Genomic DNA, 19,744 nt, shown 5'->3' with positions numbered 1-19,744 from the left:
CTGAACTAAGTTGAAGACTTTTCAAAATAAATCACTATTTTAAAGTGAATAGTATGGGCCTTCTAAAAATGAAACTTGTATCTCTCGGTCATGAAAAATATGCGTTAAGGTTATAGCAAGCGTGTATTTCCTGTTTAAACATGCAATTTTTTTTTAAATTGAGTCTTACTAAGTAGTGATTTAAATCATGACTCAGGTGTCGCTAATGAGGGGCGGGGGGATGGTGCGCCCCAGGTTCCAGCCCCCGGGGGGGTCCTGAGGTGAGGGTGTGCACTTCCCAGCGGTGGGCAGCAACTGCTGCAGACTTGCTGTCCTTGTGTACGGCTGCAGGGAGCCTCCCCTCCCCTCTGGAGGCATGTGGGCAGGGCAGAGGGAAACAAGTGGCATACTAAACTTTGTAGGGAGCCTCCCTGCAGTGTGGAAGCAGCTCCCCCCTCCCCTCCAGACCATGTGGGTGGGGCGGAGGGAAATGGAGACTAATGGCTCCCAAGGGGCCCCTCCCCTTGGGAGCCATTCACCTCAGTTTCCTTTTGCCTCCGTTTCCCTCTGCCCTGCCCACATGGTCCAGAGGGGAGGGGGGAGCTGCTTCCACACTGCAGGGAGGCTCCCTGCAAAGCTTAGTATGCTGCCCCCCCCAGCTACACAGTGGCCCATGGGGTGGGGTGTGCTGGGTTGATCTCCTGCTGCCCCATCCAGTCACTGCAGGCGGTGGCTGCTGCAGCACAGGGTCTTGCGCCCCCCCCCCCCCGCAGCCATGCGCAAGGGGAGCGAGCCTGCAGACACACACACCCTGATCTCTCCATCCACCCAGAGACTTTTAATCCTGGTTTGCTTGTGATGCACTTCTGAAAGCATTTTGGGGTGCCTGGAAAGTCTGCTGTGTGCCAGTAAGTCTTGCTTCTTGTTACAGACCAATTGCAGTTTGCCTACAACTGTCTATGGAAGAACAGTTTTTTCAAATACCTCACTGTAAATAAAAGTGACAATCTATTACCTTCCATTTTTTGTGTTGTAATTTTTTTTATTTTATTGTTTACTCTATGAATATATACACAAAGTTACAAAGTTCTAATTGGGACCTGGGTGGAGGGGTAGAATTGTGGAGAGGGGGACATGGGGGGCTAATTTTGGGGTGGTAGTGGAAAGTTTCTTATGTATGTGAAGTTCAATAAAGCGAAAGTGTTTTCTGGCCATTTTTATTATTTATTTCTTATGACTATTACTGAAAATAATTTTGTCATAAAAGGGGGGGTGTCAAAAATTTATGGGCCTTGGGTGTCAGATGACTTAGCTATGCCACTGTCATAACTTAAATGAAATTGATTTAAATCGAATCTACCCTGTGTCCTTCCAGTATGGCTGGGAACTTTCAGATGTAGCCTGCCAACTTTTGGTGGTAAGACTTCCTGATGTTGCCCAATATGCTGAGGTGTACTTCTCTGGAGAGCTGCTACCAGTAATGGTAGAGGAACCAAGGGTCTGACTTGGCAAAAGACATGCAGCTTCATATCTTTAAAACTGTTTTTTCAGTCTCATCTATGAAAAATAGAAGCCAACAGATGTGACTGACAACTGGAATTTTGGGATGCTTAAACTAAAATCAGTAACCAACAGTAGTACCATTCTTCAGGATTTTAGCAGATTATTACAATAATGCTTTCATTTTATTGCTGGCATTGTGTTTAAAAAAAGTATTACTTCCCATCAAAAGTTATTTATTTTGGCAAGGAGAATGACAGCAACATCTGTTTCAGGCTGTTGGGATTCCTGTTATAAAATATCACTTCTTAATATGGAGGGAGCGGGAAAAATTCCTCTTTAGAGTGTGTTACCATATTTGTAATACAAAATGCAGCTGTTTGGATCCTTAGCAGGTTAAATTTCAACACTGTACTGTACTTGTAGAGCCTGAGGCTCACATTGCCTAACCCACACCTATTTTTTTGGTATCTTCTCTCTTAGGAGCAGTTAAACACAGCCATGGCTGAGTTCATACTTGGTGTAGGAGTTCTACTGGGAGAAAGCAGTATGACTGAGGGGAGTTATGCCTTGTTGTTATTGTACATGTAACCTTTCTTGTTCCCTGCTTTCCCTTTTACTGTATCAGCAGCAGAATACTGGGTTGGGGGAACTGGTAGTTTCTGTCTGCTGGCACCATCCCAGGCTACAGAGAGCAAGCAGAAGGGAACAGTCTGGGGGAGAAAACCCTCCCGAGGAGAACACAATCCCCAGGGGTTCTTATTCAAAATCAGATCTCAGTAACACCCACAAGTTATCATACATGAAAACCCACTGCATTAACCATGAACTGGACTAGGTGGGCAAGAGTCAAGAGGCAACTAGTTTATTAAAGATCGGGAAAGAAGAGAATTAAACCTATTGGGGGGAAGGTGGGTAAGAAAAGTACAGGCTGTCTGTTGGAAAATGCTTGGACCTGGTTGGCTGGAGCAAGAGAACAAACAGCAAAACAAATGGCCTGAATGCATATAGCTAGAGTTACAGTCCTTAGAAGAGCCCTGTTGGATCAGGCCAAAGGCCCATCTAGTCCAGCTTCCTGTATCTCACAGTGGCCTACCAGATTCCTTAGGGAGCACCTCTACACCTGTATCTTGTTACCACTCCCTTGCATTTGGCATTTGTCTGAGGAATCCTGGTCCCTGCACTTACCAAAAAGTAGGTGTGACTTCCAAAAGCCAGTACTAAATCCCATGGTAGACCTGAAAGAATTACAGACCAAGCATCCCTGTGCTTGAACTTAAATAATAACTTTATTTTTACCCCGCCTTTCTCCCCGAAGGAACTCAAGGCGGCTTACAACATATTAAAAACATAATTTAAAAACAAATAACATATTTTTATTTGTGGGTGGGTCCGACTCCACCGTAGAATCTCTGTGGGTTAAATTACCAGGCTTGTGCAGCGATGTAATACTGGGGGCGTGCTATCGTCCTCCAGACCAGAAATCGGATGGGGACCTTGAAATGAGGAAACAGATCAGGGAGGTGTCAAGGAGGGACAGGGTTGTAATCATGGGGGACTTCAATTATCCTCATATTGACTGGGTCAATTTGTGTTCTGGTCACGATAAGGAAACCGGATTTCTTGACATGCTAAATGACTGTGGCTTAGATCAGCTAGTCACGGAGCCCACCAGAGGACAGGTGACTCTGGATTTAATATTGTGCGGTACGCAGGACCTGGTTAGAGATGTAAACGTTACTGAGCCATTGGGGAACAGTGATCATGCTGCGATCCGTTTTGACGTGCACGTTGGGGGAAGAATACCAGGCAAATCTCTAACAAAAACCCTTGACTTCCGACGGGCAGACTTCCCTCAAACGAGGAGGCTGGTTAGAAGGAGGTTGAAAGGGAAGGTAAAAAGAGTCCAATCTCTCCAGAGTGCATGGAGGCTGCTTAAAACAACAGTAATAGAGGCCCAGCAGAGGTGTATACCGCAAAGAAAGAAGGGTTCCACTAAATCCAGGAGGGTGCCCGCATGGCTAACCAGCCAAGTTAGAGAGGCTGTGAAGGGCAAGGAAGCTTCCTTCCGTAAATGGAAGTCTTGCCCTAATGAGGAGAATAAAAAGGAACATAAACTGTGGCAAAAGAAATGTAAGAAGGTGCTAGGGGAGGCCAAGCGAGACTATGAGGAACGCATGGCCAGCAACATTAAGGGGAATAATAAAAGCTTCTTCAAATATGTTAGAAGCAGGAAACCCGCCAGAGAAGCGGTTGGCCCTCTGGATGGTGAGGGAGGGAAAGGGGAGATAAAAGGAGACTTAGAGATGGCAGAGAAATTAAATGAGTTCTTTGCATCTGTCTTCACGGCAGAAGACCTCGGGCAGGTACCGCTGCCCGAACGGCCCCTCCTGACCAAGGAGTTAAGTCAGATAGAGGTTAAAAGAGAAGATGTTTCAGACCTCATTGATAAATTAAAGATCAGTAAGTCACCGGGCCCTGATGGCATCCACCCAAGTGCTATTAAGGAATTGAAGAATGAAGTTGCAGATCTCTTGACTAAGGTATGCAACTTGTCCCTCAAAACGGCCACGGTGCCAGAAGATTGGAGGATAGCAAATGTCACACCTATTTTTAAAAAGGGAAAGAGGGGGGACCCGGGAAACTATAGGCCGGTCAGCCTAACATCCATACCGGGTAAGATGGTGGAATGCCTCATCAAAGATAGAATCTCAAAACACATAGATGAACAGGCCTTGCTGAGGGAGAGTCAGCATGGCTTCTGTAAGCGTAAGTCTTGCCTTACCAACCTTATAGAATTCTTTGAAAAGGTCAACAGGCATGTGGATGCGGGAGAACCCGTGGACATTATATATCTGGACTTTCAGAAGGCGTTTGACACGGTCCCTCACCAAAGGCTACTGAAAAAACTCCACAGTCAGGGAATTAGAGGACAGGTCCTCTCGTGGATTGAGAACTGGTTGGAGGCCAGGAAGCAGAGAGTGGGTGTCAGTGGGCAATTTTCACAATGGAGAGAGGTGAAAAGCGGTGTGCCCCAAGGATCTGTCCTGGGACTGGTGCTTTTCAACCTCTTCATAAATGACCTGGAGACAGGGTTGAACAGTGAAGTGGCTAAGTTTGCAGACGACACCAAACTTTTCCGAGTGGTAAAGACCAGAAGTGATTGTGAGGAGCTCCAGAAGGATCTCTCCAGACTGGCAGAATGGGCAGCAAAATGGCAGATGCGCTTCAATGTCAGTAAGTGTAAAGTCATGCACATAGGGGCAAAAAATCAAAACTTTAGATATAGGCTGATGGGTTCTGAGCTGTCTGTGACAGATCAGGAGAGAGATCTTGAGGTGGTGGTGGACAGGTCGATGAAAGTGTCGACCCAATGTGCGGCGGCAGTGAAGAAGGCTAATTATATGCTTGGGATCATTAGGAAGGGTATTGAGAACAAAACAACTAGTATTATAATGCCGTTGTACAAATCGATGGTAAGGCCACACCTGGAGTATTGTGTCCAGTTCTGGTCGCCGCATCTCAAAAAAGACATAGTGGAAATGGAAAAGGTGCAAAAGAGAGCGACTAAGATGATGACGGGACTGGGGCACCTTCCTTATGAGGAAAGGCTACGGCATTTGGGCCTCTTCAGCCTAGAAAAGAGACGCTTGAGGGGGGACATGATTGAGACATACAAAATTATGCAGGGAATGGACAAAGTGGATAGGGAGATGCGCTTTACTCTCTCACATAATACCAGAACCAGGGGACATCCACTAAAATTGAGTGTTGGGCGGGTTAGGACAGACAAAAGAAAATATTTCTTTACTCAGCCTGTGGTCGGTCTGTGGAACTCCTTGCCACAGGATGTGGTGCTGGCGTCTAGCCTAGACGCCTTTAAAAGGGGATTGGACAAGTTTCTGGAGGAAAAATCCATTATGGGGTACAAGCCATGATGTGTATGCACAACCTCCTGATTTTAGAAATGGGTTATGTCAGAATGCCTGATGCAAGGGAGGCCACCAGGATGAGGTCTCTTGTTATCTGGTGTGCTCCCTGGGGCATTTGGTGGGCCGCTGTGAGATACAGGAAGCTGGACTAGATGGGCCTATGGCCTGATCCAGTGGGGCTGTTCTTATGTTCATATTAACACATCATAAAAATCAGCGGTCAGAGTAAAAAATAGGTAAAAAGAGCATAGAGCAGCAGCAAGTCATAAAAGAATCAGGCCTGTAAAAAATATTAAAAGATGTTAAAAAGATGTTAAAAGGCCGAGAACTCAGAAGGGTCTCAAGAGAGGGAGCCATTCTTAAGTCAAGGGGAAGGGAATTCCATAACGTTGGTGCCACTACTGAGAAGGCCCTATTTCTTGCAGCCGCCCCACGTACCTCCTTAGGCGGCGGCACTTGTAAAAAGGCCTTCTCTGATGACCTAAGACAGGGGTCAGGGAACTTTTTTACCTCTTACCCCCCAAAAAATTTATAAACGCAGACGTTACCCCCTTGATTTGAAAGTAAGGAAATAAAATAAATAAACAATAAAAATAAATAAACAATACTCACCTTACCTCGATCCCACGTCGGTCGGCGCGGCTTTTCTTCTTCCTCCCGCTCTGTCCGCTCGGCGGGAGACACTGACGGCCCGGCGCTGTGTGATGACATCATCACTACAGCGCCGGGCAGCTCCAGTCTCCCGCACAGAGCGGAGAGAGCGGGCGGCTGCGATACAGCCTGAGTGTATCGGCTGCTCCCTTCCGCTCACCGCATCTGAAGGTGAGCGGAAGGGAGCAGGGCAGCGGGTGGTGTGCACACAGCGCACCAGCCCGCTGCCGGCCCCCTGGAGCGGGTGGAGAGCGGGTGCGCTGACTTCCTCCGCTACCTCCCCGCCCGGCGCCCGCACACAGTTAGGTAAGGCAACCTTATTACCCCCAGATTTTCACTTTTACCCCATTTGGGGTAATTTACCCCTGTTCCCCGACCACTGACCTAAGAGGACGAGCCGGATTGTACGGGAGTAGGCGATCTCTAAGATACCCTGGTCCAGAGCAGTATAGGACTTTAAAGGTCAGTACCAGCACCTTGAATTGGGCCCGGAAACGAATGGGCAGCCAATGCAGCCGCTGGAGAAGCGGACTGACAGTCGAACCGCCTACCTCCAGTAACCACACGGGCCGCCGCATTCTGCACTAGTTGCAGTTTCCGAACCATCTTCAAGGGCAGCCCCACATAGAGCGCATTACAGTAATCTAATCTCGATGTCACCGAGGCATGGCTCGCCGTGGCCAGGTCAGCACGATCCAAGTACGGCCGCAGCTGGCGCACCAGCCGAAGCTGAGCGAAGGCCCCCCTAGCCACAGCCGCCACCTGGAAATCCAGGAGCCCTGATATACCTAAATAACCTAGGTTTGATGATGTCATATGGTTAGTTGACTGGAGGAGTGGAGTCCATCTGGTTTTTCCCTGCCACCCCTTTATCTAGACAAGCAAGTTAGGTTGCCTACTGGTAGTTGCATGCCAATTAGTATGAGGGGCAGCTACTGCAAACAGGGAGAAGGACTTTGAATTCACAATAGCACATGGCTGGTTGATAATGGTCAAACAAAAGACTAAAGCTGCTGTGGAAACACATCCCAGCCATTTTTAGAATGTTGAATTTGTGCACTAGCTTTGGAGGAGTTAACAGTGTCCAAAACTAAGGAAAAATAGGGGAGGGGGGACATGACAATAATTCGTTCTAAGAATATGGTTTCAGATGTTGTGTTTGCTGCAGGCTAGTTGCATGGCCTTGGATAGCAAAGAAGTCCAAGTTCAACAGGCAGTTAACAAAAAGGAATAATTGTGGCATGGTATGAAGAGTTGTGGTGAGGCAAAATACAATAAAGATAGCTGTAAAACACTTTGCTTTATAAAGTAGTAGTAGTTTACTGGTAGTAGGTTAAAGTTCAGTGTCTGTCATCCATGTTGACAACCTTCAGTCTCGAAAGACTATGGTATCGCGCTCTGAAAGGTGGTTCTGGAACAGCGTCTAGTGTGGCTGAAAAGGCCGATTCGGGAGTGACAATCCCTTCCACACTGGGAGCAAGTGCAGTCTGTACCTGGTCTGTCTCCCTGGCTATGGGCCTTCCTTCTTTGCCTCTTAGCTTCAGACTGTTGGCCAAGTGTCTCTTCAAACTGGGAAAGGCCATGCTGCACAGCCTGCCTCCAAGCGGGCCGCTCAGAGGCCAGGGTTTCCCACTTGTTGAGGTCCACTCCTAAGGCCTTCAGATCCCTCTTGCAGATGTCCTTGTATTGCAGCTGTGGTCTACGCTTTCCTTGCACGAGTTCTCCATAGAGGAGATCCTTTGGGATCCGGCCAGAGTGTCTGTCAGAGTCCTGGCTATTTAAACAGATGAAAACAGCATTAAGATGCCTCGTAAAACCACTCAAATCTTTCCACAATTGATCATCTTTGCTGAATCACTTAAAGCTCATTAACTGTAGGAGGAGTAGCAGCAACTGCCTGGGATGTAGTAGGGAAGCAAAAACCCTGGTGTCCCATCATGTGGTCTAGAAACAGTGTAGATCAGTGAAACGTTTTAGCAATGGGACCCACTTTTTAGAATGACAGTGTGTCGGGATCCACTGGAAGTGATGTCACCAATCTGGAAGTGATGTCATAGCTGGAAGTGACATCATCAAGCAGGAAAATTTTTGACAAAATCAACTCAGTTCAGTAAGTAAAATTTACAATAAGCATAAGTTTTAAAAAATTATTTAAAATAAAGAACTGCTCTTCTAACCCTCCCAAGCATTTGCTGATCTCTTTAAAAAAAATTCCCCCAACATTCCAAAGCCTGCATCCTAATCACACTTACCTGGGAATAAACCCAATGGATTCATTGTTCAAAGCATCTACATAGTAGCCTGTTAAAGGACAGATCTGTAACATTTCCCCAAATGCAGTCACGTACCATCAAGTCTAAAATAGGAGAAATAAAATACGCATTGAAATGAATGGCGACCCACCTGAAGTTGGATCATGACCCACCTAGTGGGTCCTGACCCACAGTTTGAGAAACTGCTGTAAATAAAAACAAATATCTGATAGTTTTGGGAAGAGAAATCCAAGCTAGATGTCCTGCGAGAGGCATTTCTAGATGTTAATTAGCTGCAGCTTAAAAAAATATTTTCTACTTTTTCACGGCTTTTGGGTATGTTGTGTTTTTCAGGGTCATGAATTTAACCCTGCATTCATGAGTGGAAGAAACTTCTAAACAAACAAAAGAAAACCAAGCTGTGCAGTTCTTGCAAACCCTTCAAGTATTCACTAATAAGTCTGCATTTGTCCAGCACTTGTCTTGAGAAGTGCATAATTGCTTCAAGTGTTTTTCAGACATGACTCTGATTGTACTCTAGGATAGCAATCATGACTCTGTAATTGTTGGTTTTAACTAGTTTTTGTATTTTTAGATACAGCATTATTTATATATTTTATTCTTACAAGTTTTTTTGGAAACTGCTTTGGTCTCTTGGAAAAAAGTGTAAAAATTAAACTACCCATGTTACTCCAAAACGTATGAGTGAGAGTTGGGTTGTATGAGGGGCATACTTTCAGATCAAAGAGCCCCTTTCCCATTTATCAGGGAGCAGGTTTTGGGAAACTTGCTCCTTCCTTTAGATGTACTAGAGCAGGGGTGCCAAACCCATTTCATACAGCAAGCCGAATAGCATTCATGTTGTCTGCTGGGGGCCGGAAGTGATGTCATTACGGAGGGCAAGACCAGAAAGTATTTTTCTTCTCACTTAGGACCTTATTAGCTGCAGGTGACAGAAGACAAAATACACAAATCTTGATCATTATTGGGAGAGTCCAATTATCATGTAGGCCAGCCTTTCAGCAGTAACACTTCAGCACTGCTCAGCAGTTGAGAGCAGCTGAAGGTGGTGCTGGGAGAGCCCGAGGGCCAGATAAAGAGCTTCCACAGGCCGCATCTGGCCCATGGGTCTTATGTTTGACACCCCTGTACTAGAGGTTGGAATGAACCAAGAACATATGTAGAGCCAGGAAATTTGATATGCTGCTCACTTTCAGTATGGATTCCTTAATTTCTTTTGCTACGGAAAGAAACACAATTAATCACTAACTGCAAAATAGGGACCAACTTTGCATGAACAGACGTTTTCCAGTGGTTAATCTTAGATTTCGGCTATACAAGTGGAGTTCACAGCACTGCTTGATTGAAGACTTGAGTTCATCTGAATACTTATTTAGAGTAAGACACTATAACAGGACAAATGTTGATATTGATGCATTTGAAAGTTTTATTTGTTCTAGATTCAAAAGACCCCTTTTGTTCTTTGTCCCAATTGATAGATTTGGTTGTGCATGAGAGGAAAGTATGTGAAAACAGCTATGTTGACAGGGGTCTTTTTTTGCGGAAGTTTCAGAGCCTGTCTTACTGTTAGGCAGATGAAGTAACCTTAGCAGCTACTGTAATTTCGGGATGGGGGCATATCACGGATCCACCTACCCAAAGACTGTGACCTAAAGCAGTTCATATCAATAGCATCCACCACAATTTCCTTTTTGCTGAGATAGCGCTCTCTGGAGGCGAGGGGAGCTCAACTTTCCTTGCCTCCAGAGGGTTGTCTGAGCCCAGCAGAGACGTCTGTGGCCTCTTCTTGGCTCAGACTGAGCCCTAAAGGCAAAAACACATGACCTCTGGTTTTTCCCTTTAAAGCTCAATCTGAGCCCCTCAAAGGCCACAGACAGATGTCTGCGGCCTCTGCTGGGCTCAAACAACCCTCCAAAGACAAGGGGAGCAGTACTGTAAAGGGAATTACATGAGAGGAGAAAGAGAAAATGGGAGAAAGCAAACATCCATAGCTTTTTCTTGGCTGGTGGGCAGTGTGCTCTGCAGGGTGTGGTTGCAAGTTACTACCTGCAGCTTGGAAAATGGGAGGCTAAATCTGTTGCATAATGTCTTTGGGGTAGGTTGGGTTCAGAATGTGTGGGTAGTGCTTCTTGTTCAGTGGTAGAACATGCATGTTATGCTCAGACCCAAATTCAGCATTTGCTGTCTACATTATCTTAAATGTCAGTGCTTGGATCAACCTGAAACTCCAGAGAGTTGCTGACATCCAGGATTCTGTTTTGCATACATGGAGCCCACCTTGGCTTATGTTTGTAACATGGCACCCGCTTTTTATATTTCACTTTAGTGGTCAGTCAGTTTCCCTCCATGTCTCCTTTTTCCTTGAAAACAAATGACCAAAAGCAAAAAACCATCATCTCAGCTAAAAGGAAATTGTGGTGGATGCTATTGATGTGACCTGCTTTAAGTCCTGAAGTCTAGTGGGCTGGATAATACTAGGTCATTGGCTTGATTTCTGTAGAAGACTGGGGCTTTGTGGCATCTGTGCATAATAAGGGAGTCATTTAAGAAGCAACTTAACATCGTCAGAAAGATTGCCAAAGCGCCATAAACTTCCTGGAGAGTTTGTATGGATAGATTGGGTTCCAGTTAATATCGAGGTGAAAAACCAGGCAAATATAAAGGGACTTTTCATTGGAAGAAAAAAAAAAGATACTTCTGATTGAAACATCTACCTCAGGAAGCTCTTGTGAAAGCTGTCCCATTTCTTCATGCAAACTGACGTGAGCTTTTACTGTGTCCGAGCTGAGATTGTTGAGCACTTTGAACTGTAATAGTCCACTTTGACCTGGAAACTTTGTTATGTTTTGGCCTCCATGGAATAGCAAACAAGCATGTGTGTTTCTCTTTGTGTTTCCTTGAACATGAAATTAGCTGTTGGGCTTGGTAGTTTGCCAGATCTTAACTCCTGAACAATTCTTATAACTAACTTAAAAACAAATCTTTAAGCGGGGATCTGTAATGGAAAGAGTAATAGGCACATCTGTGTGGCTGGCAGTGTATTATACTCTGGGAGTACATTTTATGAGGATTACAAAATGCTTTATGAGTGCCATATCCAGTAATAAACAACTAAATGCACAAGCCTGTTTCTAATGTGGTATGGTGCTTCACTTCTCTTTGGTCAGAGAGGTGGTTCCTTTCCTTCATCTCTTGGGGATTTCAGGATGCCTGAGCTGTTAGGCTTGGTCTGTATGACAACCAAGGAGCATTAATCTTCTCATGGACACCCTGCCCATCACTACAAGCCATCCCGTTGCTAGGTGGGGCATGAAGCATACCCCTCCTAGAACTTGCTAGGGAGCAATAGAGGCAGGAGTGGGCTTTAGAACAGGCACTATGAGGGTGACACACCTTGCAGTCAATACCCCAACATTTCTCTGGTTCTGTAAAGAGAAGGCTGGTGCCATTGCTGTTTTCTTGTTTGTCTCCATGGTGAAGACCAACATTTCTGAATGCACAATGGTGCTTTCTCCTGAGTCAGACCATTGAACAATCTAAATTCACATTGTGTAGTCTGACAGCAGCTCTCCCAGGATTCAGGTATGATTTTTTTCCAGCCCAGCTACCTGAAGCTCTGAAGTGAAGATGCTAGGAATTGATCCTGGGACTTTTATAAAGCATGTGCACTACTGCTGAGCTGTAGTCTCTTATGTCTTGTGTATGTGATGACATGTCAGTACTAAATAATGGACTACCTGATTATACCATCATTGCATTCAAGTTGATTGGCCACACAATTGTAGGGCTGCCAAAGCCCAAGCTTAAGTCCTTTCTTGTGTGGGTAATTTTGGTGACTGGGGTTAATTCGTTTGAGAGTGGTATTTTTAATGTTGGCATGTCTTTACCCAGTTCTAAACCTTTTTGTATGCTCCTCCCTGCCCCCAAAGCAATATGCAATGGGTAAAATGAAATAGGCTTAATGTTAAATAGTGATTTATCCTCTGTATGGTGACTTTTGGTATTGGCTGTGGTTCTTATGGAAAAGCAAAGCTTGGTGCTGGCAAGAAAATCTCTTTTTACACAGTTCACTGACAATTGAATCTGAGTTCGTACCTCATGTACTGAAAAAGTTAGTGTTGACAAAAATGAAAAATACCCATGAAAAATAAATGTTATAAAGTGTCAGGTGGCAGCTTAAACACTAACAAGTGTATTTTGATGGGAGGTTTTGTAGATGGGTTTGCTTCATCAGGGTTTACTTCTCTGCAGGAAATGCCAAGTAATGAGAAATATTACAGATAGTTTTGCAGGTATAGATTCTTGTTTTAAATGTCTTAACATATACTGCTTTTAGTAGCAGTTACTAATTAAAAGGTTACTCTTATGGGGAACTGCTCCTCAGGTAAAGCTATTTTGAGTTTGGTACTTCTGTTTGCCATCTGTCATCAAATGTCCTTTTATCTCATGCTCAGGCTTTATATGAAGTAATAATGAAAACATAGAACTACCTAGAAAAACACCTTATGTTGTTTCAAGGAGCTGTGGTGGGGGGAAAATCAACCTGGATTCATGCTGCTTGCAACTAGGAGAAAGTACTAGCAAGGACCCCCACCCCCTGGCAAATGCTCAGAAATTCAAAGTATGATGATTTCAAAGTATTTCAGTAGGAACAGTGCTTTGCCATGGACCAGGATGTACTGAGAGCAGCTACTCTTGTTAACTGTACTTTTCTGTAGCAGTAGAGGAGACCTTGCTAGTCCTCTTTTATGCTTACTGACTGAGCACATCATGCCATTGGGGCTTTCTGGTTAACAAAGCCTGTTAAGCAAAGCATCTAAATTAGAGGATATCTGGTGTGGTGCTGGCTGGGATTGAGCTGCAAGATGAAGCAAATGCTTGTTTGAATAGTGGTACATAACTGTTAATGTAGTTTTCCAAAGCTGTGTACAGCAATTAAAACAAGGCTATCCCAAAAAGAAAGCAAAGAACAAAACCCAACACAACAAAACCCAACACTTTCACGCATAGAAAGTGAAAACTACAACTGCCACAGGCTAAAAAGAAGCAATGCAGAAAAGACATAAGCAGATGAGGGGCGAGGTGGTGGAACGTGTCTGCCGAAGGACAGTGTTCCAGAACTCTGGGACTGCAACAGGAAAGGTCCTTCATAGATGATGGCTGTTAGTTTAAGTCAAGAGATGATAATGTCAATTTGTTGTTGTTTACCTGTAAAAGGCCCAACATGTTTGATGGTATGAGAGGAATGGAGATCTCTTTTCCCAGCATGCTTCTTTTCCAGGATTGGATGATATAGAAGTTTTGTCCCTTTCAGCTATAATCTATACCCTCCTTACTTTAGAGCAGGGGTGTCCAAAGTTTTTGGCAGGTGGGCCACATCATTTCTCTGACACTGTGTCAGGGGCCGGGGAAAAAAGAATTAATTTACATTAAAATTTGAATAAATTTACATAAGTTTACACGAATGAATATATTAAAGATGAACTTATGTGAATGAATGAAGGTCTTGCAATAGTTCAAGGCCTAAAAAGACCTTGCACAAAGCAAGGCTGGCCTTTCCTTTGCTGCCGCTACTGCATCACAGACGTGAAACAACAAGCAGTGGAGGGAGCCCTCATCCCACAGCTCACGCGAGAGGTCAAACAGTCGTCTTCACGCTGAGAGCAGCTGTGTTGGGCCAGTACGGGCAATTGGAGTCTCATTGGAGACTGGGGGCTCCCTGAGGGCCGCATTGAGAGGCCTCAAGGGCCGCATGTGGCCCCAGGGCCGGGGTTTGGGCACCCCTGCTTTAGAGCAAAGAACTTAATGAGAGCCACTCAGTTATGAGAGTGGGAGAGAACAAGGAAAGAGGTGACAGAGGTAGGGGCAGGGGTAATTGGAGTAGGATGCAGTTACTCATACAGTTTTGTTATAGAGATGCATGCACTGTGCATTTTACATATGCCCCCACAACAAGCATGTCTAGGGATTTTGTAAGTCATTGGTCATGATGCACATGCTCTACAAACTGTCGTCACAAAAATAAAAGAATAATAAGTGACTTGGAGTCCACTCCATTATAATCAACTCATATATTGAGAAAAAGTTAATATGACTAAAAGCCACAGTATCAAATAATAAAAGAAATGACGTACAATTTTGACAGAAGCTGAGAGATTATTGCTAATTTTTGTTCATACAGATGAAATTTCTTCTAGAAAAAACAAGGGCAGTGGCAACACTTAACAAGAGGGGGATATTACCTGTTCTTGAATCTAGAAAGTAATTAGATTCTGGCGAAAAGGGAGAAGTAAGTTGAAGCAATCCACATGCACGCACTCCTGCTTATGTTCTTGCTTGCATCTCATCTTCTCACTTCTTGCTCACCTCACCCACACCTCCTCACTCTTGTGTTCCCTTTTACAAAGGGAGAAGGGGGATCAAAGCTTACCTCCGACCAAATGAGGGTGTTCAATTAAAACTCTTGTTTGACCTAACTCACAGCCCAATCCTGAGGTGCCCACAGCGCCCAGGCTCGGCAGCTCCAAGGAGGGCTCCTGCCAAATCCTGCGCCTCCCGCACTAACGCGGGAGGTACCTTGGGAGAAGGGGACATTCGTCCCCTTCCCCCAAGTAAGGGAGGCAGCCCCGCAATGGGGCTACTCTCTTTAGTGCCGACCGAAAGGTCGGCGCTAAAGTAAAGGTGCTTGTGTAGGGCACGTAGCCCTGCATGAGCGCCCTGGATCCTGCGGAGCACAGCTCTGCAGATCCACCTCTCTCCTTTCCCCTCACACGCCTCCCGCCCGCCCCCTAGCACGCCTCCCGCCCGCCGGCCTCCCCCCTCCCCGGAACGCCTCCCCCACACTCCTGTCCACACCCCCCGTTCTACAGCCCGGTGGTCCGGGAGACTGCCGAGCTGCTGAACCTGGGCCACCAGCGGGAGCCTGACAGTGAGCCCTGCAGATGTGCCTTATGGCATGTTTGCAGCTGTGGTCCGTGGCATGGAGCCATGCCGCGGACCACAGGATTGGGCTCTCAATCTCTAATCCAAAAGGGCTTCAAAAATATGCCACAATCACACTTGAGGAAGGGAATTCCCACTTAATTGAAAGAATCAACCCAGTTATTTCTAGCTCTTATTGAACATCAAATGATGAGCTCACTCTGACCCAGGTTAACTTTCAGACACACTCCAGTTGTCCAACTTTGTGGTGATGCAGAACTCATAATGGGCACCTGGCTATTTTTTGGCAGAAGGACTTCCAGTTTCAAAGGACCATGAGAGTGTCAATTCCTGGAGACTATAGGTCCTATCTTTTGAAATACAGAGCATGCTGGGCTTTCCTGGTTTGCATGAGACATTGCAAAAAATTGAGCTTTGGTTCAGAATATCTAGAGTCCATCTGGGCTTTACAGTTTCTTGTAGGGATATGAATTAAAGAGTAACTGTGTGCACTGCAGTGCTGAGGAGATGCTTTTGAAGTTTAAATTATATTTTTAACATCAAAGGGCTTACAAAGTGGCAGGGCATTACTGTTAAAAGAGGGGGTACCCACACCAGATGTCTACATGGCCACATCCCACACATCATTAATCACAGTATGCGAGTAAAGCTGCAGTCAACATTGCAGTTTCCCAACTTCAGTGATGGTGCTTGGAGAAGGTGCAGTATCTCTGCCACAGGAGCTCTGTCTTGAAGGAAACCACCTGTGTTCCCAGCAGGAGATGAGTAATTTCAACCTAAGGCTGAAATTGTATGCACGCTTTGTTGGGAGTAAACCCATTCTAAAGTGGAGCTTTTTTCTGAGTAAAAGTTACTTCTAGAAGTACTTCTGAGTAAACATGCATAGGACTGTACTGTAATTATGGCACTGAAAATTCTCATTGTCTGAAATGGTCCTTTTTAAATGTGTGTGTGTGTAGTGTTGTGTAGTATACATCATCATTTAGTTAAAAATTTAATACACTCAAAGTGGATAAAGGATCATTGCATCTATACAAACACAGATCTCTAATCAAACCATAAATTCTTCTAAACCCACAATGACCTCAGGAATCACTTTACAAGAGAGGTACAGCTGATTATCCCTACATTACATTATTATTATTTTGCATATCATATTTCATGTGCAGTTACTTTATTCCAATATAATAGAAATTGGGTCCTGTCATTTCTGAAATTTTCTATTGCTTTGCTTTTCCCATCATACTATGATTTAACTACAATGCATTTACATTGTAGTTACAGGAAATGTAATTACATTACATTTTCCATAATTTTCTTAGCGAAGCATTCAACATAAGTAAGTCTGGCTGTCTACAAATATTTGTCAGTAATAATTTTGCTGTTGTCAACATCTTAGTTACTTGTCTCTTGTGTTTAGATTTAACTCATCTACCAAATCAAATTGTATATTTGAATCACAGTTAACTTCATAGACTATTTTGTTTATGCAACCAATAATATTTTGTCTGGAAAAGACTTTAGTGTGAATAGAGTGATATTTTGTTGTGGGAGGGTCAGTAGTTGGTGGGTCTGACTAACCAGCTTCTCTCTTGCCTGGTCACGTGAATACCTTTTAGTTGTTTGTGAAATAGTGGGGGTTTCATCTGAGGTTTCATGTGAGTGTAAACTGCAGAAGCTCTGCCAGCTAAAATGCATGGTTAGTGGTTTGGTTTCAAGAGAAATAAAGTTAGACATTCGACAAGTCAAACCAAAACAGTTGGTCATATATTTTGAAGCATTAACTTCATTGGGGCAAAACAGGATGCCTTGAATCACACACACATACTAATTGTAAAAATTAGTTGTAACTATTGTGGGGGAAAAACCACTTGTGTTAGTGTAACTCTTGCTTGTGGAAGGAGCTGCTGATGACTGAGGAAAAACTTGCGCAATTTTAAGAGTACAATGCAATGAGTGTAACTTTAAAAAGTAGTAATGAACTATTTTAATGATGTCAAACCGAATGAGAATCTTTCACTGAACTTCTTGTTGAAGATCAGTCTTCACTTACCAAAATATTTTAAAAATGAAATAAAAACAGACATAAGGCAAAGTAATAACTGCTGTTGAGAACCAAAAACCCTTTAAAGGTGATTGTGCCAAGTGTGGGCAGTAGAGCAATTTTTCAAGCATCATGTACATTGTGGAATATTTGACCTGTGGTCAAATAATAGTCTGGCAAATATTTGACTAGTCAATTGAGGCATGCTGACTGTAAGCAGAATGAGCTGGCAAAAGTTGTTACTTTGATCTCAGTTACATTTCTCCTTCTATAGATTCCCTCACAATTCTGTCCTACTTTGTGCCTTCCATAGTTCTGGTTGGACTTTTCCATCTATGTGGCATTCTGGCCAGTTTTGTCTTGTCTCCAATCATGCAGCAGGAAAAGTTGTCATCTTCCCAACTTTGTTGGTGTGTAAGTGTGCAAACATACCCAGCTTGTTAGAAAGCAGAATGGGAAGGTACTCATTCTTGTCTGTAAAGAGAAAAATTACTGTAAACATTTTTAGGTGAGATGCCTTGTGATCAAGTCACTACTTGCATTTTGTCACAAGTGTCTTCAGCTGAATTTCAGCAAATTTTCTGACCAATTAAGATGTTTGTGCGACCAGAACTGGCTGTCTTCTGCACAACAGAATTGGACACCTTTCTTATTTGTTGTACCTCTTGTACTCTAGAAGGCAGAGAAGCACTTTACTAGTAGCAGAGAAGGAGTCCAAAACCACACTCTAAAACTAAATGATGACTGAGTAATTTATCTGTTTGCACCCTACTGAGTCATAAGAAGAGAGCCGTTTATATAAATTTTCAGTTTTGGGGGACATCCACTAAAATTCACTGGTGGGAAAGTCAGAATAGACAAAAGGAAACATTATCCAGCATATAATTAGTCTGTGAAACTCCTTGCCAGAGGATGTTGTGATAACTCCTGCCTTTAAAACGGGATTGGACAGGTGAACTCTTCCTCACAGGTTATAAGTTCACTGTGTGCAACCTCCAGGTTTTAGAGGTAGCCTATCTCTGAATGCAAGGTATTGAGGAGTGGCAATAGGATGCAGGTATCTTGCTGTCTTGTATGCTCCCAGCAGCATCTGGTGGGCCCCTATGATATATTGGATCAGGACTAGATAGGTCTAGGGCTAAATCCAGCAATGCTCTTCTTATGTTTTTATGTTACATTCTTATATTCTTTTGTGATGAGTATAGCAGCAAGTGTTTATACAATTTAAATAAAAATAGTGAGAAGAAAGCTAATGACGGGCAGCCCAATCCTGAGCTGCCCGGGCACGTATCTCAAGTTTAATTGAAGCTGTGTTGGGGAGGGTAGAGCACTGGGTGAACCACACCAACCTCTAGTGCAGTGGTTCTCAAACTGTGGGTCTGGGACTCACCAGAGGGCCGTGACCCAACTTTTGGTGCTTCATGAAACTGACAGGGTAGATTAAGCTATGTGCATCAAGAGTTAAACTGTTACTTGGGGGGAGCACTTCTACCCAATCACCATTATAGCCCCACCCCTTGGCATTTATAAGGCAGCAGCCTCTAGGGCCTCTAAAATGTTTGAGAACCACTGCTCTAGCACCATTATTGGCCCCCAAGGGTCAAAGCTTCTGCTATAGGCCACTTAGGTGTTTACTAACTAAATTTACAGACTAAATAAGTCTGTTTATTTAGAATATATTGTTTGGTCTTTAGGATCTACTGATGGCCAGTATACAAACTAGTACAGTCTGTCTTGGTTTTGTTGTTGCAAAAACTGTGTGTTGTGCTTGGGACAGAGGCCATTGATGAGATTCTTCTTCTGGGATGATCTGGCTGTAATGGCTGGTTGAGACCAGCTGCAAAAGGCTAACACATTTAGGTTTCATGTATTTTCTGAATGATCTTGTTGCAGGCCTGTTGAACCATTGCTGGTGGTACGTAATTAATAATCAAACCACACATCAGAAGCCTTGTTGGCCATGAAGTTCGTGGTTTACGGTCTGCAGAATATTGCTGGAGATCCCTTGTTCTCTTGTATGTATTGTTTTTAAACTTGGTAGTTGTGAGCCACCTTGAGTGTGTTTCATGGGAAGGTGGAATACCAATGCTAAATAAATGTCTGTGTTAGTCTATAATGGGCTGTGCCTAACTGGCTAAACATAAATGTTTTGATTGCAGTCACCAGGCTGTCTGGAATGTATAGGCAGTGAACTATCTGGTTCAAAAGATGTGACAATTGCAGGGTCAGTGTGTTAGGTGGATCCATCACAGAGAAAAATCTACTGGACAGATCCCTATAGAAAATTAGAGATGGCCAGGCTATGACTGTAGTGCCAGTTCTAGATTGCTGGGACCCCTAGAAGTCTGTTCTTTGAGTATTTCCACTGCCATAGGTACTGCGGTTGGCCTAACTGGATAGGCTTTCTGATGGATGTGGGCCAG

At 44.1% G+C, this 19,744-nt stretch overlaps 1 protein-coding gene across 8 annotated transcripts in view; it reads left to right on the top strand.

The window, feature by feature from the left end:
• The window catches only part of NCOA1 (nuclear receptor coactivator 1), a 358,899-nt gene that overhangs the window by 114,264 nt on the left and 224,891 nt on the right, over nt 1-19,744 (top strand). The gene's annotated exons all lie outside the window — the stretch shown is intronic.

The sequence above is a fragment of the Tiliqua scincoides genome, chromosome 1 (assembly GCF_035046505.1).
Source record: "Tiliqua scincoides isolate rTilSci1 chromosome 1, rTilSci1.hap2, whole genome shotgun sequence".
Classification (NCBI taxonomy): domain Eukaryota; kingdom Metazoa; phylum Chordata; class Lepidosauria; order Squamata; family Scincidae; genus Tiliqua; species Tiliqua scincoides.
Note: the sequence above shows the minus strand (reverse complement) of the source record. Positions and strands in the feature narration are given on the sequence as shown.